This window comes from Macaca fascicularis, chromosome X (assembly GCF_037993035.2).
Source record: "Macaca fascicularis isolate 582-1 chromosome X, T2T-MFA8v1.1".
NCBI classification, from domain to species: Eukaryota; Metazoa; Chordata; class Mammalia; order Primates; family Cercopithecidae; genus Macaca; species Macaca fascicularis.
The window spans coordinates 81762604-81788794 of record NC_088395.1 but is presented as its reverse complement, the minus strand read 5'-3'; the positions used below and the strand labels follow the sequence as shown (position 1 = coordinate 81788794).

Genomic DNA, 26191 nt, shown 5'->3' with positions numbered 1-26191 from the left:
CAGGTGTTCTCATTTATTAAATACCACAGTCTTGATCTTTAAATGATGACTAATTGTCCAAATGTATTAACTTTTCCCCCTTATTTTTCTCTTTGCTTTATTCTCACTAACCTCTTTTCTCTAATTCTTATATTGTCATATAAATAAAATAATTCCAGATGAATTCATCATAGATATAACGTGTTCAGATGTGGATCTCTTTGAATCTGTCCTACTTGGAGTTCGTTGAGCTCCTTGGATGTGTAGATTAATGTTTGTCATCAAAGTTTGAAAGTTTGGCTATTATTCAATACAGCCACACATCACTTAAAAACAGGGATACTTTCTGAGAAATGTGTTCTTAGGAAATTTAACCCTTGTACCAACATCATAGAGTGTACTTACACAAATGTAGATGATATAGCCTACTACATGCTTAGGCTGTATGGTATAGCCTATTGCTCCTAGGCTACAAACCTCACAGCATGTTACTGTACTGGATACTGTAGAAAATTGTAACACACTGGTATTCGTGTATGCAAACATATCTAAACAGATAAAAAATAATCCATTGCACTACAGCATTATGGCAGCTAGTGTGTCACTAGATGATGGGTATTTTTCTACTCCATTATAATCTTTTAAAAAATTTGTTTATTTTTAAATTTTTGTTGATACATAGTAGGTGTATATGTTTATTGGTTACATGAGGTATTTTGATACAGGAATGCAATGGGTAATAACCACATCAGGGTAAATGGGCTAGCTATCACCTCAAGCATTTATCCTTTGTGTTATAATTTAATTATACTCTTTTAGTTATTTTTAAAATGTATAATTATGTACATTTAAATATAGTAAATATTGTGACTGTAGTAAATTATGTTTTACTACAGTCACAATATTTACTATATTTACTAAGTGACTGTAGTAAATTACATTTTATTATAGTCGGTCTGATGTGCTAGCAAATACTAGGTCTTATTCATTCTTTCTGATTTTTCATAACCATTAACTGTCCTCATTTTCCCCCACCACCCCCCACCCACACACTACCCCTAATATTCTCTGATAACCATCCTTCTACTGTATATCTCCATGTGTTAAGTTATTTTGATTTTTAGCTTCCACAAGTAAGTGACAGCATGTGAAGTTTGTCTTTCTGTGCCTGGTTTATTTCATTTAATAGAATGACCTCCAGTTCCATCCATGCTGTTGCAAATGACAGGATCTCATTCGTTTTTATGGCCGAGTAGCACTCCATTATGTAAATGTAACACATTTTTGTTGTGGGAAGTCAGGGACCCCGAACGGAGGGACCAGCTGAAGCTGTAGCAGAAGAACATAAATTGTGAAGATTTCATGGACATTTATCAGTTCCCAAAATTAATACTTTTATAATTTCTTATGCCTGTCTTTACTGCAGTCTCTGAACATAAATTGTGAAGATTTCATGGACATTTATCACTTCCCCAGTTAATACTCTTATAATTTCTTATGCCTGTCTTTAATCTCTTAATCACATTATCTTCATAAGTTGAGGATGTATGTCACCTCAGGACCCTGTGGTGATTGTGTTAACTGTACAGATTGTTTGTAAAACGTGTGTTTGAACAATATGAAATCTGATTGTAAAACATGGGTGTTTGAACAATATGAAATCAGTGCACCCTGAAAAAGAACAGAATAACAGCGATTTTCAGGGAAAAAGGGAAGATAACCATAAAGTCTGACTGCCTGTGAGGTTGGGCAGAATAGAACCATATTTTTCTCCTCACAGAAAGCCTATAGATGGATGTGTGAGTGGAGAAATATCACTGAATTCTTTTCCCAGGATGGAGTAACCCTGGGGAAGGAATGCATTCCTGGGGGTAGGTCTATAGACAGCTGCTCTGGGAGTGTCTGTCTTATGCTGTTGAGACAGGACTGGAATATACGCCCTCGTCCCTTACACTGCCCTCAGGCTTACTAGGATTTGGGAAATTCCAGCCTGGTAGATTCTAGGCAGACCACTTGTCTGCTCTCGAACCCTGTTTCCTGTTAAGATGTTTATCAGGGGGGCGGAGCAAGATGGCCGAATAGGAACAGCTCCAGTCTCCAACTCCCAGCGCGAGCGACACAGAAGACCGGTGATTTCTGCATTTTCAACTGAGGTACTGGGTTCATCTCACTGGGGAGTGCCGGACGATCGGTGCTGGTCAGCTGCTGCAGCCCGACCAGTGAGAGCTGAAGCAGGGCGAGGCATTGCCTCACCTGGGAAGCGCAAGGGGGAAGGGAATCCCTTTTCCTAGCCAGGGGAACTGAGACACACAACACCTGGAAAATCGGGTAACTCCCACCCCAATACTGAGCTTTAAGCAAACAGGCACACCAGGAGATCATATCCCACACCTGGCCGGGAGGGTCCCACACCCACGGAGCCTCCCTCATTGCTAGCACAGCAGTCTGTGATCTACCGGCAACGCAGCAGCGAGGCTGGGAAAGGGGTGCCCGCCATTGCTGAGGCTTAAGTAGGTAAACAAAGCCGCTGGGAAGCTCGAACTGGGTGGAGCTCACAGCAGCTCAAGGAAACCTGCCTGTCTCAGTAGACTCCACCTCTGGGGACAGGGCAATAACAAACACAGCCGAAACCTCTGCAGACGCAAACGACTCTGTCTGACAGCTTTGAAGAGAGCAGTGGATCTCCCAACACAGAGGTTGAGATCTGAGAAGGGACAGACTGCCTGCTCAAGTGGGTCCCTGACCCCTGAGTAGCCTAACTGGGAGACATCCCCCACTAGGGGCAGTCTGACACCCCACACCTCACAGGGTGGAGTACACCCCTGAGAGGAAGCTTCCAAAGCAAGAATCAGACAGGTACACTCGCTGTTCAGAAATATTCTATCTTCTGCAGCCTCTGCTGCTGATACCCAGGCAAACAGGGTCTGGAGTGGACCTCAAGCAATCTCCAACAGACCTACAGCTGAGGGTCCTGACTGTTAGAAGGAAAACTATCAAACAGGAAGGACACCTACACCAAAACCCCATCAGTACATCACCATCATCAAGACCAGAGGCAGATAAAACCACAAAGATGGGGGAAAAGCAGGGCAGAAAAGCTGGAAATTCAAAAACTAAGAGTGCATCTCCCCCAGCAAAGGAGCGCAGCTCATCGCCAGCAACGGATCAAAGCTGGACAGAGAATGACTTTGACGAGATGAGAGAAGAAGGCTTCAGTCCATCAAATTTCTCAGAGCTAAAGGAGGAATTACGTACCCAGCGCAAAGAAACTAAAAATCTTGAAAAAAAAGTGGAAGAATTGATGGCTAGAGTAATTAATGCAGAGAAGGTCATAAACGAAATGAAAGAGATGAAAACCATGACACGAGAAATACGTGACAAATGCACAAGCTTCAGTAACCGACTCGATCAACTGGAAGAAAGAGTATCTGTGATTGAGGATCAAATGAATGAAATGAAGCGAGAAGAGAAACCAAAAGAAAAAAGAAGAAAAAGAAATGAACAAAGCCTGCAAGAAGTATGGGATTATGTAAAAAGACCAAATCTACGTCTGATTGGGGTGCCTGAAAGTGAGGGGGGAAATGGAACCAAGTTGGAAAACACTCTTCAGGATATCATCCAGGAGAACTTCCCCAACCTAGTAGGGCAGGCCAACATTCAAATCCAGGAAATACAGAGAACGCCACAAAGATACTCCTCGAGAAGAGCAACTCCAAGACACATAATTGCCAGATTCACCAAAGTTGAAATGAAGGAAAAAATCTTAAGGGCAGCCAGAGAGAAAGGTCGGGTTACCCACAAAGGGAAGCCCATCAGACTAACAGCAAATCTCTCGGCAGAAACTCTCCAAGCCAGAAGAGAGTGGGGGCCAATATTCAACATTCTTAAAGAAAAGAATTTTAAACCCAGAATTTCATATCCAGCCAAACTAAGTTTCATAAGTGAAGGAGAAATAAAATCCTTTACAGATAAGCAAATGCTTAGAGATTTTGTCACCACTAGGCCTGCCTTACAAGAGACCCTGAAGGAAGCACTAAACATGGAAAGGAACAACCGGTACCAGCCATTGCAAAAACATGCCAAAATGTAAAGACCATTGAGGCTAGGAAGAAACTGCATCAACTAACGAGCAAAATAACCAGTTAATATCATAATGGCAGGATCAAGTTCACACATAACAATCTTAACCTTAAATGTAAATGGCCTAAATGCTCCAATTAAAAGACACAGACTGGCAAACTGGATAAAGAGTCAAGACCCATCAGTCTGCTGTATTCAGGAGACCCATCTCACACGCAGAGACATACATAGGCTCAAAATAAAGGGATGGAGGAAGATTTACCAAGCAAATGGAGAACAAAAAAAAGCGGGGGTTGCAATACTAGTCTCTGATAAAACAGACTTTAAACCATCAAAGATTAAAAGAGACAAAGAAGGCCATTACATAATGGTAAAGGGATCAATTCAACAGGAAGAGCTAACTATCCTAAATATATATGCACCCAATACAGGAGCACCCAGATTCATAAAGCAAGTCCTTAGAGACTTACAAAGAGACTTAGACTCCCATACAATAATAATGGGAGACTTCAACACTCCACTGTCAACATTAGACAGATCAACGAGACAGAAAGTTAACAAGGATATCCAGGAATTGAACTCATCTCTGCAGCAAGCAGACCTAATAGACATCTATAGAACTCTCCACCCCAAATCAACAGAATATACATTCTTCTCAGCACCACATCATACTCCAAAATCGACCACGTAATTGGAAGTAAAGCACTCCTCAGCAAATGTACAAGGACAGAAATTATAACAAACTGTCTCTCAGACCACAGTGCAATCAAACTAGAACTCAGGACTAAGAAACTCAATCAAAACCGCTCAACTACATGGAAACTGAACAACCTGCTCCTGAATGACTACTGGCTACATAATGAAATGAAGGCAGAAATAAAGATGTTCTTTGAAACCAATGAGAACAAAGATACAACATACCAGAATCTCTGGGACACATTTAAAGCAGTGTGTAGAGGGAAATTTATAGCACTAAATGCCCACAAGAGAAAGCAGGAAAGATCTAAAATTGACACTCTAACATCGCAATTAAAAGAACTAGAGAAGCAAGAGCAAACACATTCGAAAGCTAGCAGAAGGCAAGAAATAACTAAGATCAGAGCAGAACTGAAGGAGATCGAGACACAAAAAACTCTCCAAAAAATCAATGAATCCAGGAGTTGGTTTTTTGAAAAGATCAACAAAATTGACAGACCACTAGCCAGACTAATAAAGAAGAAAAGAGAGAAGAATCAAATCGACGCAATTAAAAATGATAAAGGGGATATCACCACCGACCCCACAGAAATACAAACTACCATCAGAGAATACTATAAACACCTCTACGCAAATAAACTGGAAAATCTAGAAGAAATGGATAATTTCCTGGACACTTACACTCTTCCAAGACTAAACCAGGAAGAAGTTGAATCCCTGAATAGACCAATAGTAGGCTCTGAAATTGAGGCAATAATTAATAGCCTACCAACCAAAAAAAGTCCAGGACCAGATGGATTCACAGCTGAATTCTACTAGAGGTACAAGGAGGAGTTGGTACCATTCCTTCTGAAACTATTCCAATCAATAGAAAAAGAGGGAATCCTCCCTAACTCATTTTATGAGGCCAACATCATCCTGATACCAAAGCCTGGCAGAGACACAACAAAAAAAGAGAATTTTAGACCAATATCCCTAATGAACATCGATGCAAAAATCCTCAATAAAATACTGGCAAACCGGATTCAGCAACACATCAAAAAGCTTATCCACCATGATCAAGTGGGCTTCATCCCTGGGATGCAAGGCTGGTTCAACATTCGCAAATCAATAAACATAATCCAGCATATAAACAGAACCAAAGACAAGAACCACATGATTATCTCAATAGATGCAGAAAAGGCTTTTGACAAAATTCAACAGCCCTTCATGCTAAAAACGCTCAATAAATTCGGTATTGATGGAACGTACCTCAAAATAATAAGAGCTATTTATGACAAACCCACAGCCAATATCATACTGAATGGGCAAAAACTGGAAAAATTCCCTTTGAAAACTGGCACAAGACAGGGATGCCCTCTCTCACCACTCCTATTCAACATAGTGCTGGAAGTTATGGCTAGGGCAATTAGGCAAGAGAAAGAAATCAAGGGTATTCAGTTAGGAAAAGAAGAAGTCAAACTGTCCCTGTTTGCAGATGACATGATTGTATATTTAGAAAACCCCATTGTCTCAGCCCAAAATCTCCTTAAGCTGATAAGCAACTTCAGCAAAGTCTCAGGATACAAAATTAATGTGCAAAAATCACAAGCATTCTTATACATCAGTAACAGACAAACAGAGAGCCAAATCAGGAATGAACTTCCATTCACAATTGCTTCAAAGATAATAAAATACCTAGGAATCCAACTGACAAGGGATGTAAAGGACCTCTTCAAGGAGAAGTACAAACCACTGCTCAGTGAACTAAAAGAGGACACAAACAAATGGAAGAACATACCATGCTCATGGATAGGAAGAATCAATATCGTGAAAATGGCCATACTGCCCAAGGTTATTTATAGATTCAATGCCATCCCCATCAAGCTACCAATGAGTTTCTTCACAGAATTGGAAAAAACTGCTTTAAAGTTCATATGGAACCAAAAAAGAGCCCGCATCTCCAAGACAATCCTAAGTCAAAAGAACAAAGCTGGAGGCATCCGTCTACCTGACTTCAAACTATACTACAAGGCTACAGTAACCAAAACAGCATGGTACTGGTACCAAAACAGAGATATAGACCAATGGAACAGAACAGAGTCCTCAGAAATAATACCACACATCTACAGCCATCTGATCTTTGACAAACCTGAGAGAAACAAGAAATGGGGAAAGGATTCCCTATTTAATAAATGGTGCTGGGAAAATTGGCTAGCCATAAGTAGAAAGCTGAAACTGGATCCTTTCCTTACTCCTTATACAAAAATTAATTCAAGATGGATTAGAGACTTAAATGTTAGACCTAATACCATAAAAATCCTAGAGGAAAACCTAGGTAGTACCATTCAGGACATAGGCATGGGCAAAGACTTCCTGTCTAAAACACCAAAAGCAACGGCAGCAAAAGCCAAAATTGACAAATGGGATCTAATTAAACTAAAGAGCTTCTGCACAGCAAAAGAAACTACCATCAGAGTGAACAGGCAACCTACAGAATGGGAGAAAATTTTTGCAATCTACTCATCTGACAAAGGGCTAATATCCAGAACCTACAAAGAACTCAAACAAATTTACAAGAAAAAAACAAACAACCCCATCAAAAAGTGGGCAAAGGATATGAACAGACATTTCTCAAAAGAAGACATGCATACAGCCAACAGACACATGAAAAAATGCTCATCATCACTGGCCATCAGAGAAATGCAAATCAAAACCACAATGAGATACCATCTCACACCAGTTAGAATGGCGATCATTAAAAAGTCAGGAAACAACAGGTGCTGGAGAGGATGTGGAGAAATAGGAACACTTTTACACTGTTGGTGGGATTGTAAACTACTTCAACCATTATGGAAAACAGTATGGCGATTCCTCAAGGATCTAGAACTAGATGTACCATACGACCCAGCCATCCCATTACTGGGTATATACCCAAAGGATTATAAATCATGCTGCTATAAAGACACATGCACACGTATGTTTATTGCAGCACTATTCACAATAGCAAAGACTTGGAATCAACCCAAATGTCCATCAGTGACAGATTGGATTAAGAAAATGTGGCACATATACACCATGGAATACTATGCAGCCATCAAAAAGGATGAGTTTGTGTCCTTTGTAGGGACATGGATGCAGCTGGAAACCATCATTCTTAGCAAACTATCACAAGAACAGAAAACCAAACACCGCATGTTCTCACTCATAGGTGGGAACTGAACAATGAGATCACTTGGACTCAGGAAGGGGAACATCACACACAGGGGCCTATCATGGGGAGGGGGGAGGGGGGAGGGATTGCATTGGGAGTTATACCTGATGTAAATGACGAGTTGATGGGTGCAGCACAGCAACATGGCACAAGTATACATATGTAACAAACCTGCACGTTAGGCACATGTACCCTACAACTTAAAGTATAATAATAATAAATAAATTTAAAAAAAAATAAAAAATAAAAATAAAAAAAAAAGATGTTCATCAAGACAATGTGTGCACAGTGGGACACAGACCCTCATCGTTACTTCTAATTTTTGCCTCTGCCTTGTGATCTTATATTTCCCTTGGAAGCATGTGATCTATGTAACCTACTCCCTGTTTGTACATCCCCTCCCCTTTCAAAATCCTTAATGAAAACTTGTTGGTTTTGTGGCTCGAGGTCGCCATCATGGTCCTACCAATATGTGATGACACCCCCAGAGGCTCAGCTGTAAAATTTCTCTCTTTGTACTCTTTCTGTTTATTTCTCAGACTGGCTGACACTTAGGGAAAATAAAAAATAACCTATGATGAAATATTGGGGACTGGTTCCCCCAATACATTTTCTGTATCTATTCATCTATTCATGGACAGGTAGGTTGTGTCCAAATCCTGGCTATTGTGAATAGTGCTGCAATAAACATAGGAGTACCAATATCTCTTCAGTGTACTGGTTTCCTTTCTTTTGGTTATATACCCAGCAGTGGGATTGCTAGATTGTGTGGTAGCTCTATCTTTAGTTTTTTGAGGAACCTACAAACTGTTCTGCATAGCGATTGTACTAATATATAATACATTCCCACCAACAGTGTAGGAGGATTCCCTTTTCTCCATATTCTCACCAGCATTTGTTATTGCCTGTCTTTTAGATAAAAGCTACTTTTACTGGCATGAGATGATATCTCATTGTAGTTTGATTTGCATTTCTCTGATGATTGATGATGTTGAGCCATTGTACCTGTTTGCCATTTGTATGTCTTGTTTTGAGAAATGTCTGTTCAGATCAATGGCCCATTTTTTTTTCAGATTATTAGATTTCTTCCTGTAAAGTCGATTGAGCTCCTTATATATTCTGGTTATTAATCCCTTGTCAGATGGGTATTTGCAAATATTTTCTCCTATTCTGTGGGTTGCCCCTTCACTTTGTTGATTGTTTCCTTTGCTGTGCAGAAGCTTTTTAGCTTGATGTGACTCCATTTGTCCATTTTTGCTTTGGTTGCCAGTGCTTGTGGGGTATTACTCTGGAAATCCTTGCACAGACTGATGTCCTGGAGAGTTTCCTCAAGGTTTTCTTTTAGTAGATTCATAGCTTGAGGTCTTAGATTTCAGTTGTTAATCCATTTTGGTTTGATTTTTCTATATGATGAGAGATAGTGGGATCAATTTTCCTTTTTCTGTATATGGATATCCAGTTTCCCAGCACTGTTTATTGAGGAGACTCTCCTTTCTCCAATGTGTATTCTTGGCACCCTTGTCAAAAATGAGTTCACTGTGGATGTATGGATTTTCTCAAGGTTCTCTATTCTGTTCCACTGATATATGTATCTGTTTTTTATGACAATACAATGCTCTTTTGGTTACTATAGCTCTATAGTATAATTTGGGAAATTAATATAATGTGATTCCTTCAGATTTGTTCTTTTTGCTCAGGATAGCTTTGACTATTCTGGGTCTGTTGTGGTTCCAGATAAACTTTGGGATTGTTTTTTTTTTTCTATTTCTGTGAATAATGTCATTGGTATTTTGATAGGGATTGCATTGGATCTGTAAATTTATTTCGGTAGTATGGACATTTTAACATTTTTTATTCTTGCAGTCCATTAACATGGATATATCTTTCCATTTTTTGGTGTCCTATTCAATTTTTTGTGCCAATGTTGTATAGTTTTCATTGCACAGGTATTTCACTTGTTTGGTTAAGCTAATTCCTAGGTATTTAATTTTATTTATAGCTATTGTAAATGGAATTATTTTCTTTATTTCATTTTCAGATTGCTGTTGGCATATAAAAATACTACTGATGTCTGTATGTTGATAGCATATCCTGCAACTTTACTGAATTTGTTTTTCAGCTCTAATTGTTTTTTGTGGAGTCGTTAGTTTTTCCAAATATAAGATCATATCATCTGAAAATAAGGATAATTTGACTTCTTCATTTCCAATTTGGATGCCCTTTAGTTCCGTCTTTTGTCTGATTGCTCTAGCTAGGACTTCCAGTAATATGTTGAATATAGTGGTGATAGTGGGCATCCTTGTCATGTTCCAGATCTTAGAGGAAATGCTTTCCATTTTTCCTCATTCAGTATGATACTAACTTTTGGTCTGTCATAGATGGCTTTTATTATGTCGAGGTATGTTCCTTCTATCCCCAGTTTTTTGAGGGTTTTTATCATGAAGGTATGTTGAATTTTGTTAAATGCTTTTTCAGCATCCATGGAAATGATCACATGATTTCTGTCCTTTATTCTATTGATACAATGTATGATATTGATTGATTTGCATATGTTGAACCATCCTTTCATTCCTGGGATAAATCTCAGTTATAATAAATGATCTTTTGAATGTGTTGTTGAATTTTGCTAGTATATTGTTGAGGATTTTTACATCAATATTCATCAGTCATATTGTTTTATAGTTTTTTTAGATGTGTCATTGTCTGGTTTTGGTATCAGGGTAATACTGGCCTTGTAGAATGAGATTGGAAGTATTTTCTTCTCCTCTATTTATTAGAATAGTTAGAGTAGTATTGGTATTAGTTCTTCTTTAAATGTTTGGTAGAACTCAGCAGTGAAGCCGTCAGAGTCATTGGCTTGGCTTTGCTGGGAGACTTTTTATTATGGCTTTGAACTCATTATTTGTTTTATTTTTAAATTTTAATTTAATTTAATTTAATTTTAAGCTCTGGGATACATGTGAAGGACTGGAGGTTTGTTACATAGGTAAATGTGTGCCATGGTGGTTTGCTGCACCAATCAACCCATCACCTAGGTATTAAGCCCCATATGCATTAGCTATTTATCCTGATACTCTTCCTCCCCCAACCCCAACAGGCCCCAGTGCGTGTTGTTCCCCTCCCTGTGTCCGTGTGGTCTCATTGTTCAGCTCCAACTTGTAAGTGAGAACATGTGGTGTTTGGTTTTCTGTTCCTGTGTTAGTTTGCTTAGGATAATGGCTTCCAGCTCTATCCATGTCGCTGCAAAGAACATAATCTTGTTCCTTTTTATGGCTGCATAGTATTTCATGGTGTATATGTACCACATTTTCTTTTTCCAGTCTATCACTGATGGGCATTTGGGTTGATTCCATGTCTTTGCTATTGTGAATAGTGATGCAATTAACATATGCCTGCATGTATCTTTATAATGGAATGATTTATATTCCTTTGGGTATATACCCAGTAACGAGATTGCTGGGTCAAATGGTATTTCTGGTTTCCAGGTCTTTGAGGAATTGCCACACTGTCTTCCACAATGGTTGAACTAATTTACATTCCCACCAACAGTATAAAAGTGTTCCTATTTCTGCACAGCCTCACCAGTATCTGTTATTTCTTGACTTTTTAATAATCACCATTCTGACTGGCATAAAAAGGTATCTTGTTGTGGTTTTGATTTGCATTTCTCTAATGATCACTGCTATTGAGCTTTTTTTCGTATGTCTGTTGGCCATGTGAGTGTCTTCTTTTAAGAAGTGTCCATGTTCTTTGCCCACTTTTTAACAGGATTTTTTGTTTCTTATAAATTTGTTTAAGTTCCTTGTAGACTCTGTATATTAGATCTTTGTCAGATGGAGAGATTGCAAAAATTTCTCCCATTCTATAGGTTGTCTCTTCACTGTGATGATAGTTTCTTTTGCTGTGCAGAAGCTCTTTAGTTTAATTAGATCACACTTGTAAATTTTTACTTTTGTTGCCGTTGCTTTTGATGTCTTTGTCATTAAATCCTTGCCTGTGTCTATGTCCTGAATGGTATTGCTTGGGTTGTCTTCCAGGGTTTATATAATTTTGGGTTTTACAATTAAGTCTTTAGTCCATCTTCAGTATATTTTGTATATGGTGTAAGGAAGGGGTCCAATTTCAATCTTCTGCATATGGCTAGCCAGTTATCTTAGCACCATTTATTGAATAGGGACTCCTTTCCTCATTGCTTGTTTTTGTCAAGTTTGTTGAAGATCAGATGGTTGTAGAGGTGTGGTCTTATTTCTGAGATCTCTGTTCTGTTTCATTGGTCTATGTGTCTGTTTTTGTACCAGTACCATGTTGTTTTGGTTACTGTAGCCTTGTAGTATAATTTGAAGTTGGGTGGCATGATGTGATGCCTCCAGATTTGTTCTTTTTGCTTAGGATTTTCATGGCTATACAGATTCTTTTTTGGTTCCATACAAATTTTAAAGTAGTTTTTTCTGCTTTTGTGAAGAATGTCAATGGTAGTGTGATGGTAATAGCGTGGAATCTACAAATTACTTGTGGCCATTTTCATGATACTGATTCTTCCTATCCATGAGCATGAAATGTTTTTTCATTTGTTCATGTCCTTTCTGATTTCTTTGAGCAGTGGTTTGTATTTCTCCTTGAAGAGGTCCTTCACTTCCCTTGTTAGCTGTATTCCTAGGTATTCTATTCTCTTTGTAGCAATTGTAATTGAGAGTTCATTTATGATTTGTTTCTCCTTTTGTCTATTGTTGGTGTATAGGAATGCTTGTCATTCTTGCACATTGATTTTATATTCTGACTGTATTAGTCCTTTATCATGCTGCTATAAGGACATACCTGAGACTGAGTAGTTTATAAAGCAAGGAGGTTTAGTGGACTTACAGTTTCACATGGGTAAGGAGGCCTCACAATCATGGCAGAAGGTGAAGGAGGAGCAAAGGCACATCTGACATGGCAGCACACCAGAGCACATGTTCAGGGGAACTGCCCTTTATAAAACCAACAGACCATTTGAGACTTACTCACTATCATGAGAATAGCATGGTAAAAACCTGCTCCCATGATTTGATTACATCCCACCAGATCCCTCCCACCACATATGGTGATTATGGGAGCTACAATTCAAGACGAGATTTGGGGTGGGGACACAACCAAACCATATCATTCCACCCTTGGCCCCTTCCAAATCTCATGTTCTCACATTTTGAAACCAGTAATGCCTTCCCAACAGTCCCCCAAAGTCTTAACTCATTCCAACATTAACTAAAAATTCACAGCCCAAAGTCTCATCTGAGACAAGTCCCTTCCACCTATGAGCCTGTAAAATCAGAAGCAAGTTAGTTACTTCCTAGATACAATGGGTGTTCAGGCATTGGACAAATGCACCCCTTCCAAATGGGAGAAATTTGCCAAAACAAAGGGGCTGCAGGCTCCATGGAAGTCCAAAATCCAATAGGGCTGTCATTAAACCTTAAAGTTCCAATATGATCTCCTTTGACACTATGTCTCACATCCAGGTCACACTGATGCAAGCAGTGGGATCCCACGGCCTTGGGCAGCTCCATCCCTGTGGCTTGGAAGCATATAGCCCCCTCCCGGCTGCTTTCATGGGTTAGCTTTGAGTTTCTGTGGCATTTCCAGTAACATGGTGCAAGCTGTCAGTGGATCTACCATTCTGGGTTCTGGAGTAGAGTGGCCTTCTTCTCACAGCTCCACTAGGCAGTTCCCCAGTGAGGACACTGTGTGGGGGCTTCCACCCCACATTTACCTTCCACACTGCTCTAGCAGAGGTTCTCCATGAGGGCCCCACCCCTGCTGCAAACTTCTGCCTGGACATCCAGGCATTTCCATACATCCACTGAAATCTAGGCAGAGGTTCCCAAACTTCAATCCTTGAACTTCTGTGCACCCACAGGCTCAACAACACATGGAAGCTGCCAAGGTTTGGGGCTTGCACCCTCTGAAGCCACAGCCCAACTGTACTTTAGCCATGGCTAGAGAGGCTGGGATGCCGGTCTCCAAGTCCCTAGGCTGCACATAACAGAGGGGCCCTGGACCTGACCTAGGAAACCATTTTTCCCTTCTAGGCCCCCAAGCCTGTGATGGGAGGGTCTGCCATGAAGGTCTCTGACATGGCCTGGAGATGTTTTCCCTGTTGTCTTGGTGATTAACATTCAGCTCCTTGTTACTTATGCAAATTTCTGCAGCAGGCTTGAGTTTCTTCCTAGAAAATGGATTTCTCTTTTCTATTGCATTGGCAGGCTGCAAGTTTTTCAAACTTTTATGTTCTTCTTCCTTTTGAATGTTTTGCAGATTAGAAATTTCTTCTGCCAGATGCCCTAAGTGATCTCTCTCAAGTTCAAAGTTCCACAGATCTCTAGGGCAGGAGCCAAATGCCACCTATCTCTTTGCTAAAGCATAACAACAGTCACTTTCGCTCCAGTTCCCAACAAATTCCTCGTCTCCATCTAAGACCACCTCAGCCTGGATCTTATTGTCCATATCACTGTCAGCATTTTGGTCAAAGCCATTGAACAATCTCTAGGAAGTTCCAAACTTTCCCACATCTTACTACCTTTTTATGAGCACTCCAAACTGTTCCAACCTCTACTTATTACCCAGTACAAAAGTTGCTTCCACATTTTCAGGTATCTTAATGGCAGTACCCCACTCTATTGGTACCATTTGACTGTATTAGTCCATTTTCTTACTGCTATGAAGAAATACCTGATGGCTGGGTGTGGTTGCTCATGCCTGTAATACCAGCACTTTGGGAGGCCAAGGTGGGCAGATCACCTGATGTCAGGACTTTGAGACCAGTCTGGCCAACATGGTGAAACCCAGTCTCTACTAAAACAATAAAAATTAGCTGGAGGTGGTGGTGGGTGCCTATAATCCCAGCTACTCAGGAGCCTGAGGCATGAGAATTGCTTGAATCCAGGAGGCTGAGGTTTCACTGAGTCAAGATCATGCCACTGCACTCCAGCCTGGGCAACAAGAACAAAACTCCATCTCAGAAAAAAAAAAAAAAAAAAAAAAAAAAAAAAGAAAGAAATACCTGAGACTGGGTAATTTATAAAGTAAAAAGGTTTAATGGACTCACAGTTCCCCATGGCTGGGAAGGCCTCACAATCATAGTGGAAGGTGAAGGAGGAGTAAAAGCACATCTTACATGGCAGCAGGCAAGAGCACATGTGTAGTGGACCTGCCCTTTATAAAACCATCAGATCTCTTGAGACTTATCCACTATTATAAGAACAGCATGGGAAAATCCTGCCCCCATGATTCAGTTACCTCCAACTGGGTGCCTCCCACGTGGGGATTATGAGAGCTACATTCAAGAGGAGGTTTGGGTGGGGACACAGTCAAACCATCTCACTGAGACTTTGCTGAAGTTGCTTATTAGCTTAAGAAGCTTTGGGGCTGAGACGAAGGGGTTTTCTAGATATAGAACCATGTCCTTTGCAAACAGAGACAGTTTGACGTGCTCTCTTCCTATCTAAATACCCTGTATTTCTTTCTCTTGCCTGATTGCCCTGGCCAGAACTTCCAATACTATATTGAATAGGAGTGATGAGAAAGGACATCCTCATCTTGTGCCAGTTTTCAACCGGAATGCTTCCAGCTTTCATGAATGGCTCTTATTATATTGATGTATGTTCCTTCAACACCTAGTTTATTGAGAGTTTTTAACATGAAGGGATGTTTAATTTTATTGGAGGCGTTTTCTGCATCTATTGAGATAATCATGTGGTTTTTGTCTTTAGTTCTGTTTATGTGATCAATTATGTTTATTGATTTGCTTATGTTGAACTAGCCTTGCATCTAAGAGATGAAAACTGACTTGATTGTGGTGAATAAGCTTTCTGATGTGCTGTTGGATTTGGTTTGCCAGTATTTTACTGAGGATTTTTACATTGTTGTTCATCAGAGATATTGGCCTGAAGTTTTCTTTTTTTGTTGAATCTCTGCCAGATTTTGGTATCAAGATGATGCTGGCCTCATAAAATGAGTTATGGAGAAGTCCCTCCTTTTCAATTGTTTAGAATAGTTTCAGAAGAAATGGCATCAGCTCCACTTTGTACCTTTGGTAGAATTCAGCTCTAAATTCATCTTGTCCTGGGCTTTTATTTATTACTACCTCAATTTCAGAACTTGTTATTGGTCTCTTCAGGGATTCAACTTCTTCCTGGTTCAGTCTTGGGAGGGTGTGTTTGTCCAGGATTTTATCCATTTAGTCTAGATTTTTTATTTGCATAGAGGTGTTTATATTAAATAGTATTAAATAGTATTCTCTGATGGTTCTTTGTATTTCTGTGGGGTCAGTGGTGATATCTCTTTATCATTTTTTATTGTGTCCATTTGATTCTTTTCTCTCTTCTTATTAGTCTAGCTAGAGGTCTATTTATTTTATTAATTTTTTCAAGAACATTTTTTCAAGAAACCAGCCCATGGATTCATTGATTTTTTGAACAGCTTTTTGCATCTCTGTCTCCTTCAGTTCACTCTGATCTTGGTTATTTTTTGTCTTTTGCTAGCTTTGAAGTTTGTTTGCTCTTGGTTCTCTAGTTCTTTTAGTTGTGATGTTGTGCTGATTGGAGCCTTTTTTTTTTTTTTTTTTTTTTTTTGAGATGGAGTTCCTCTCTGTCACCTAGGCTGGAGTCCAGTGGCATGAACTCGGCTCACTGCAACCTCTGCCTCCTGGGTTCAAGTGATTCTCATGCCTCAGCCTCCCGAGTAGCTGGGACTTACAAGCACATGCCACCACACCCGGCTAATTTTTGTATTTTTAGTAGAGACCGGGTCTCACCATGTTAGCCAGGCTGGTCTCAAACCCCTGACCTCAAGTGATCCACCCACTTCAGCCTCCCAAATTGCTGGGATTACAGGCATGAGCCACTGTGCCTGGCCCTTTCTAGCTTTTTGATATGGACATTTAGTGCCATAAATTTCCCTTTTAACACTGCTTTAGCTGTGTTCCAGAGATTTTGATATGTTGTCTGTCTGTTCTCATTGATTTCAAAAAACTTTTTGATTTCTGCCTTAATTTCTTTATGTATAATTTCTTTATGTACCCAGTAGTCATTCATGAGCAGGTTGTTCAATTTTCATGTAGTTGTGTGGCTTTGAGTGAGTTTCTTAATCTTGAGTTCTAATTTGATTGCGCTGTGGTCTGAGCAACTGTTTGTTATGATATCAGTTCTTTTGCATTTGCTGAGGAATTGTTTACTTCCATTTATGTGATCAATTTTAGAGTAGGTGCCATGTGGCACAGGGAAGAGTGTATGTTCTGTTGTGTTTTGGTGAAGAGTTCTGTAGATATGTATCAGGTCTACTTGATGAGCTGAGTTCAAGTCCTGAAAATTTTTGTTAATTTTCTGTCTCAATGGTCTGTATAATATTGACAATGGGGTTTTAAAGTCTCCCACTATTACTGTGTGGGAGTGTAAGTCTCTTTGTAGGTCTCTAAGAACTTGTTTTATGAATCTGGGTGCATATATTTTTACAATAGTTAACTCTTCATGTCGAACTGACCCCTTTACCATTATGTAATGTCCCTCTTTGTCTTTTTTTTTTTTTTATCTTTGTTGGTTTAAATGCTGTTTTGTCAGAAACTAGGATTGTCATCCATGTCTTTTCTGCTTTCCATTGGCTGGATAAATTTTCCTCGATCCCTTTATTTTGAGCCTATATGTCTTTGCATGTGAAATGGGCCTCTTGAATACAGCAAACCGATGGGTCTTGACTACCCAGCTTACCATTCTGTCTTTTAATTGGGGCATTTAGTCCATTTACATTTAAGGTTAATATTGTTATGTGTGAATTTGATCCTTTCATCATGATGTTAGCTGGTTATTTTGCAGACTTGTTGATATAGTTACTTCATAGTGTCATTGGTCTTTGTAATTCAGTGTGTTTTTGCAGTGGCTGGTAATGGTTTTTCCTTTTCATATTTAGTGCTTCATTCAGGAGCTCTTGCAAGGCAGATCTGGTGGTGATGAATTCCCTCAGCATTTTCTTGTCTGAAAAGGACTTTATTTCTTCTTCGCTTATAAAGCTTAGTTTGATCAGATATGAAATTCTGGGTTGGAAATTCTTCTCTTTAAGAATGTTGAATATCAGCTCCCAATCTCTTCTGGCTTATAGGGTTTCTGCTGAGAGATCCACTCTTAGTCTGATAGGCTTCCCTTTATAGGTGACCTGGTCTTTCTCTCTGACTGCCCTTAACATTTTGTTTTCATTTTGAACTTGGACAATCGGATGACTAAGTGTCTTGGGGTTGATCTTCTCATGGAGTATCTTATTGGGGTTCTCTGGGTTTCCTGAGTTTGAATGTTTGCCTGTCTTGTTAGGTTGCGGAAGTTCTCCTGGATGATATTCTGTAGTATATTTTCCAACTTATTTCCATTCTGTCTCTGTCTCTGTCAGGTGCCCCAGTTAGTTGTAAGTTCAGTCTTTTTACATAATCCCATAGTTCTCAGAGGTTTTGTTCGTTCCTTTTAATTCTGTTTTCTCTAATCTTGCCTGCCTGTCTTATTTCATCAAGATAGTCTTCAAGCTCTGAAATTCTTTCCTCTACTTGGTCTATTCAGTTACTGATACTTGTGGTTTCATTGTGAAGTTCTCATGTTGTGTTTTCAGCTCTATCAAGTTATTTATGTTCCTCTCTAAACTGGTTATTCTGGTTAACAGCTCCTATTATGTTTTATCATGGTTCTTAGCATCTTTGTTTTGGGTTAGAACATCCTTTTTTAGCTCAGCAAAGTTTGTTATTACCTACCTTCCGAAGCCTACTTCTGTCAGTTCATCCATCTCAGCCTCTGCCCAGTTCTGTGCCCTTGCTGGGGAGGTACTGCAATCATTTGAAGAAAAGGCACTCTGGCTTTTTGAGTTTTCAGCATTTTTTTGTTGATTCTTTCTCATCTCCATTAGTTTATCTAGCTTCAATCTTTGAGGCTGCTGACCTTCGGATGGGAATTTTGTGGGGCCTTTTTTATTGATGCTGTTGTTGTTCTTACTTTCTGTTTGTTTTTTTCTTTTAACAGTCAGACCCCTCTTTCGTAGGGCTGCTTTGGTTTGCTGGGGGTCCACTCCAGTCTCTATTTATCCGGGTCCCTCCTGCTCCTGGAGGTGGAGGCTACAGAACAGCAAAGATGGCTGCCTGCTCCTTCCTCAGAGATCTCTGTCCCAGAGGGGCGCCAACCTGATGCCAGCAGGAATGCTCTTGTATAAGGTGTCTGGCAACCCCTGTTGGGGTGTCTCACCCAGTCAGGAGGTACAGGATCCAGGACCTGATTAATGAAGCACTCTGGCTGCCCCTTGGTGTAGAGGGTGCACTGCACTGGCGGGAATCCTCCTTGTCTGGACTACCCAGATTCCTCAGAGCCAGCAGTGGGAAAGACTAATTCTGCTGATGCATGGAGACTCTGGCCACCCCTCCCCGCAGGGGCTAAGTCCCAGGGAGATCAGAGTTCTGTCCCTAAACCCCTGGCTGGTGTTGCTGAAATTCTGGCAGGGAGTCCCCACCCAGTGAGGAGGGATGGGTCAGGGCCTGGCCTAAAGAGGCAGTCAGGGCTGAGCGCAGTGGCTCATGCCTGTAATCCCAGCACTTTGGGAAGCTGAGGGAGGTGGATTGCTTGAGGTCAGGAGTTTGAGGCTAGCCTGGCCAACATGGTAAAACCCCCTCTCTACTAAAAATACAAAAATTAGCCATGCGTAGTGGCAGGCACCTGTAATCCTAGCTACTTGGGAGGCTGAGGTAGGAGAATCTCGAACCCAAGAGGCAGAGGTTGCAGTGAGCCGAGATCACACCATTGCACTCCAGCAAGACTGTCTCAAAAAAATAAAAATAAAAGATGCAGTCTGGCCAAAATCTGCTACAGTCGTTGTGCTTTGGGGAATTCCTCTTGGGTCCAAACCCTGCTGTCTCCCCTGCACCAGCAGGGATAAAAACCGCAGACTGGAACTTCAGTGATAGCTGCCATGCCTCCCCTCAGGAGCTCAGTTATAGGTAGCAGGCAGCCACAGTGATGATGGCTGCCTTGTCCCCATGAATTTGGTAGTCTTAGGTAGTCTCCAGCTGAGTGACAGCTGAGAATCTGCACAGCTCTGTGCTTGGGACACAAGGCCCTGGTAGCGTGGGCTCATGGGTGGAATCTCCTGATCCACAGGTTGCACAGATCCATGGAAAAAAGCATGGTTTCCTGGGCAGGGTAGCACGATCACTCACTGCCTCCCTTTGCTGGAGGTGGGAGCTTCCCTTGCCCTATGTGGCTCCCAGGTGGGCGGTCACACCACCCTGCTTTTCCTCATTCTCTGTGGGTCATGCCACATGCCTAGTCAGTCCCTTCATTACTTGTTATTGATCTGTTCAGGTTTTTTCATTCTTCATAGCTCAATCCTTGTAGGTTGTATGTATCTAGCAATTTACCAATTTCGTCTAGATTTTTCTTTATTGGCATACAGTTGCTCATGGTAGCCACTAATGATCATTTGAATTTCTGTGGTATCAGTTTTCATGTCTCTTTTTTAATCTCTGATTTTGTTTATTTGTGCGTTCTCTTTTTCTGAGTTATTCTAACTGAAGGTTTGTCAGTTTCCTTTATCTTTTCAAATAACCGGGTTTTAGTTTTGTTGATCTTTTGTTATTGTTTTCTTTATTTCAGTTTCATTTGTTTCTGCTCTGATCTTTGTTATTTCTTTTCTTCTACTAATTTTGGGTTTGATTTGCTCTTTTCTAGTTCATTAAGATGCATCATTAGGTTGTTTATTTGAAGTTGTTCTTCTTTTTTGATGTACACACTTATAGCTATAAACTTCCCTCTTAGCGCTGCTTTGGCTATATCTCATTGGTTTTTGTATATTGTATTTCCATACTCATTTGTTTCACTCTCTATATGATTTTTTTCTTAATTTATTCATTGACCATTGGTCATTCAGGAGCATGTTGTTTAATTTCCATGTGTTCATATAGTTTCCAAAATTTTTATTATTTATTTCTAGTTTTATTCCATTTTGGTGGAGAATATGCTTGATATTATTTCAATTTTTTGAGTGTTTTAAGACTCGTTTTGTGACCTAACATATGGTCTCTTTGAGAATGATATTCATGTGCTGAAGAAAAGAATATATATTCTGCAGCCATTGGATGAAATGTTCTGTAAATATGTGTTAGATCCATTTGGTCTATTGTGCAGAATAAGTCAGATGTTTCTTTGTTCAATTTTTGTTTGGGAGATATGTCCAATGCTGAAAGTGAGTTGTTGAAGTGTCTAGATTTTTATTGTATTGGAGTCTGTCTCTCTCTTTAGCTATAATAATATTTCCTTTATATATCTGGGTGCTCTAGTATTGAGTGCATATATATTTAAAATTGGTATATCCTCTTGTTGAATTGACCCTTTATAATTTTATAGTGACTTTCTTCATCTCTCATTATACATTCTGTTTGGAAATCTATTTTCTCTGATATAAGTATAGCTATTTCTAATGTTTTTTTGGTTTCCATTAGCATGTAATACCTTTTACTATTATTTTCAGTCTATCTGCATCTTTATAGATGAAGTATGTTTCTTGTAGGCCACAGATCATTGGGCCTTTTAAAAAATTTATTCAAACACTCTTTATCTTCTGACTGGAGAGATTAGTCCATTTACAGTCAATTTTATTATCAATAAGTAGGAACTTACTCTACTATTTTTTTATTTATCTGCTGGTTGTTTTGTGGCCTTCTCTTTCTTCCTTCTTTTCTTCCTGTCTTGCTTTTGGTGAAGGTAATTTTCTTAGGTGGTATGATTTATTTCCTTTCTTTTTATTTTTTGTGTTATCAATTCTATGTTACTTGATTTGAGGTTACCATGAGGCTTTTTAAGCTGACAACAACTTAGCATTGTTTCCATAAACAAACAAGCAAGCAAAATGTAAACTAATAAACACTGTACCCCTTAACTTCATCCCCATGCTTTTTAACTTTTTGTTGTTTCTATTTATATCTTATTGTATTATGTCTTGAAAAGTTGTTGTAGTTACTATTTTTGATTGGCTCATTGTTTAGCCTTTCTACTTAGAGTAGTTTACACATCACAGTTACGGTGTTATAATATTCTAGCTTTTCAGTGTACTAACTATTACCAGTGAGTTTTTTTACCTTCAAGTGATTGATTATTTATTGCTCATTAATGTCATTTTCTTTCTGGTTGAAGCACTCCCTTTAGCATTTCTTGTAGTACAGGTATTGATGAAATCTCTTAGCTTTTGTTTGTGTGGGAAAGTCTTTATTTCTTTCATGTATGAAGGCTATTTTCATGGGATATACTATTTTAGGGTAAAAGTTATTTTCTGTCATCACTTTAAATATTTCATGCCACTTTCTCCTGGCCTGTAAGGATTCTACCAAAAAGTCTGCTACAAGATGTAATGGAGCTTTATTGTGTGTTGTTTCTTTTCTCTTGCTGCTTTTAGGATCCTTTCTTTATCCCTGACCTTTGGAAGTTTGATGACTAAATGCTTTGAGGTATTCTTTTGGTAAAATCTGTTGGGTGTCCTATAACCTTCTCATACTTGGATGGTGATATCTTTCTCTGGTTTGGGCAGGCAGGTTCTCTGTTATTATCTCTGAATAAATTTTCTACCTCACCTCTTTCTCTACCTTCTCTTTAAGGCCAATTACTCTTAGATTTCCCCTTTTGAGACTATTTTCTAGATTTTATAGGCATGCATCATTCTTTTCTATTTTTTCTTTTGTCTACTCTTACTGTGTATTTTCAAATAACCTGTCTTCATTCTTACTAATTCTTTCTTCTGCTTGATCAATTCTTCTATTAAAAGACTGATGCATTCTTCAGTGTATCCATTGCATTTTTCAGCTCCAGAATTTCTGCTTGATTTTTAATTATTTCAATCTCTTTGTTAATCTTATCTGATAGACTGCTGCATTTCTTCTTTGTGTTATCTTTGAGTTTTCTCAAAACAGCTATTTTGAACTCTCTGTCTGAATGTTCACATATCTGTTTCTCCAGGATTGGTCCCTGGTGCCTAATTTAGTTTGCTTGGTGATTTCATGTTTCTCCTGGATGGATTTTAAGCTTGTGGACATTCAACCATGTCTAGTAACTGAAGAATTAAGTATGTATTGTAATCTTCGTAGTCTGCGTTTATTTGTACCCATCCTTCTTGGGAAAGCTTTCCAGGTATTTAAAAGGACTTGGGTATTGTGATCCATGCTGTATCTGCATCAGGGGGCTCCCCAAACCCACAGGGGGCTGTGATTCCTGTAGTCTCATAGAGGTACCACCTTGCTGGTCTTGGATAAGAATCCACAAAAATTATCTGGATGACCAGACAGAGAGACTCTTGTTTTCTTCCCTTACTTTCTTCCAAACAAATGGAGTCTCTCTCTTTCTGTGCTGAGCTGCCTGGAGCTTGGGGTTAGGTGACACAAGTACCTCTGTGGCCACCACCACTGGGACTCCACTGGGTCAGACCTGAAGCCAGTACAGCACTGGGTCTCACCCAAGGTCCCCTGTAACACTACCTGGCTACTGCCTGTGTTTTCTTAAGGTTGCAGAGCTCTACAGTCAGCAGGTGGCAAATCAAGTGACAATTTTGTTCTTCCCTTCAGGGCAGCAAGTTTCTCTAGGTCCCAGGCAGCTCTTGAGATGCCATCCAGGCCAGGAACTAGAGTCAAAAAGCCTAGAAATCTACCTGGTGTTCTGTTGTATTGCAGCTGAGCTGGCACTCAAATCAGGAGACACAGTCCTTCCCACTGTTCCACTCTACTCTTTTCACAGGCAGAAGAGACTCCATGGCTTCCACTAGTACAGGCCCACAGGGAGTACTGCCAGGCTACTGCCAATGTTCACTTGAAGCCCAGGGGCTCTTCAATCAGCTTGTGGCGAATGCTGCCAGGCCTGGGACTCATTCTTCATGGAAGTCAGCCTCCCTTTGGCCCAGGGCAGGTCCAGAAATGCCATCTAAGAGCCAGGGCTTAGAATCAGGGACCCTAAGAGCCCGGTTGGTGCTCTACACCCCTGTGGCTGAGTTGGTACCTAAAGTGCAAAATTCCCTTTACTTTTCCCTCTGCTTTTCTCAAGCAGAAGGAGTCTCTCACTATAGCCACTACAACTGAGAATGTTCTGGGTCTCACCCAAAGCCAGCACATCTCAGAGTGTTACCCAAGGCCCACAGCGATACCTGAGTATCGCTACTGGTTATTCAGGGCCCAAGTGCTCTTTAGTCAGCAGATGATGGGTCCTTCCAGGACCAGGTCCTTCCCTTGAAGGCAATGGGTTCCCTTCTGTTTCAGAGTGTGTCTAGAAATGTTGTCCAGGAGCTAGCGCCTGGAATGGGGACCCTAAGACTCTGACCAGTGCCCTATTCTGTTTTGGCTGAGCAGGGAACCAAGATGCAAGACGAAGTCTTCTTTACTCTTCCCTCTCCTCTTCTGAAGAGAAAGGAAGGGGTCTCTTTTGGAGCCACGATCTGTGCAGCCTGGGATTTGGGTAGTGGTGGTACAAGCACTCCCTTCACTGCCCTGGCTCGTGTATGTTACATGCCCTCCAAGTCCACTAGCTGCAAGCCCAGCTCAGCACAAATACTCGCCTAGAAGTTGCAGTTCTTGTGTCCTAGACCACCTTTCAAATTTACTTAGAGCCCAGAGCACTTGAGTACATGATGGCAAGGCTTGCCAGAACTCACATTCCAACTGCTGGGAAACGGGATTCCCTTCTAGTTAGGGCTACTCTATATGTGTTCTCCATGGGTAGGTGTCAGCTGCATTCAGTGCAGTTTTGCTTTCCACTGGGACAAGGCAGCACTGAGTTTAATGCAGTCTCACAATTGCTTCATTCTCCTTCTCCCAAGCACAGAGATTCTCTCTCCATGCCACACAGCCACTGCTGGGGGAATGGGGGAGGGGTCTTGTCAGTGGTTCAAGACTGTCTTTCCTACCCTCTTTAGTGCCTCTTTCAGAAATACTAAGTTAAAACAGGTACTGTGGGGGCTCACCTGATTTTCAGCTCTTATGAAGATGCTTTTTTGTGTGTAGATAGTTGTCAATTTTGGTGTTCCTGTAGGATAGAGGGATGATCAGTAGAGCCTTCTATTCAGCCATCTTGCTCTGCCCTCTCCCCTCCATTATAATCTTATGTGGCCACTGTGGTATATGTGGTCTATTGTTCACTGAAACATTACGCCGTGCATTACTGTATTCTTTTGGTCCTTTTTCTCTCTCCTCCCCTTCTGGGCATATCATCATTTGTATGTTGGGGCACTAGATGGTTCCCACAGTTCTCTTAGGCTCTCTTTGTTTTTTTTCATTGTCTGTGTTCCTTAGACTGGTTAATCTCAATATATCTTCAAGTTCACTGATGCTTTCTTCTACCTGCTGAAATGTGCAGTCTTGCTCCTCTAGTGAATTTTTCATATGTTTTATACTTTTGAGTCTAGAATTTCTGCTTTGTTTTTACAACTTATGTGTCTTTATTAATAGTCTCTATTTGGTGAGACATTGTTTTCCTACTTTTAGTTCTTTAGACATGGTTTCTTTCCATTCAGGAACATATTTATAATAACTGGTTTAAAGTGTTTGTCTAGTAAGTTCACTATTTGGGCTTCCTCAGGAACAGTTTCTATTGATTGCTTTTTTTCAGTGTTTGGGCCATACTTTCTTGTTTTTTGCAGTTTCATAAAGGTGTTTTGTTGAAAACTAGACATTTCGAATAATACAATGTAGCATATCTGCAAATCAGATTCTTTTCCTATCTCCCCAGGGCTTTTTGTTGCTCTTGTAGTTTATTTAGTGACTTTCCTGAACTAATTCTGTAAAGTCTGTATTCTTTGTCATATGTGTCCACTGAAATCTTTGCTTGGTTAGGTTAGTGGTCAGCTAATGAATGGACAGATATTTCTTTAAGCACCTAGAACCAATAAATCTCCCAGTCTTTGTGAAGGGACTCTGTGTGCATGTCGGAGGCATGCCCTCAATGCTCAGACAGGTAGTTGACAGCTTTGCCTTAGCCTTCACTTCCCACTTGCTTAGAATCTCAAGGTCAGTCACAGGTGAGAGCTTAGGCCTTTTTCAGGCATTTCCTGAGCATGCACCCAGCCTCAAACAACAACACAGCTCTACACATGCAGGTGGCCATGTAGAATTCCAGGAATATGTGAGTTTTTCAAATCGCCCTATAGAAATTTCATTCCTCAGCTTTAAGCTATTTGGTTAGCCTATTGTTGGCCCCATCTATTATACATTGCCTCAGACAGCCA

General features: G+C 40.2%; 1 protein-coding gene across 1 annotated transcript in view; it reads left to right on the top strand.

The window, feature by feature from the left end:
• NEXMIF (neurite extension and migration factor) overlaps positions 1–26191 on the top strand; it is a 199004-nt gene that overhangs the window by 40899 nt on the left and 131914 nt on the right. The gene's annotated exons all lie outside the window — the stretch shown is intronic.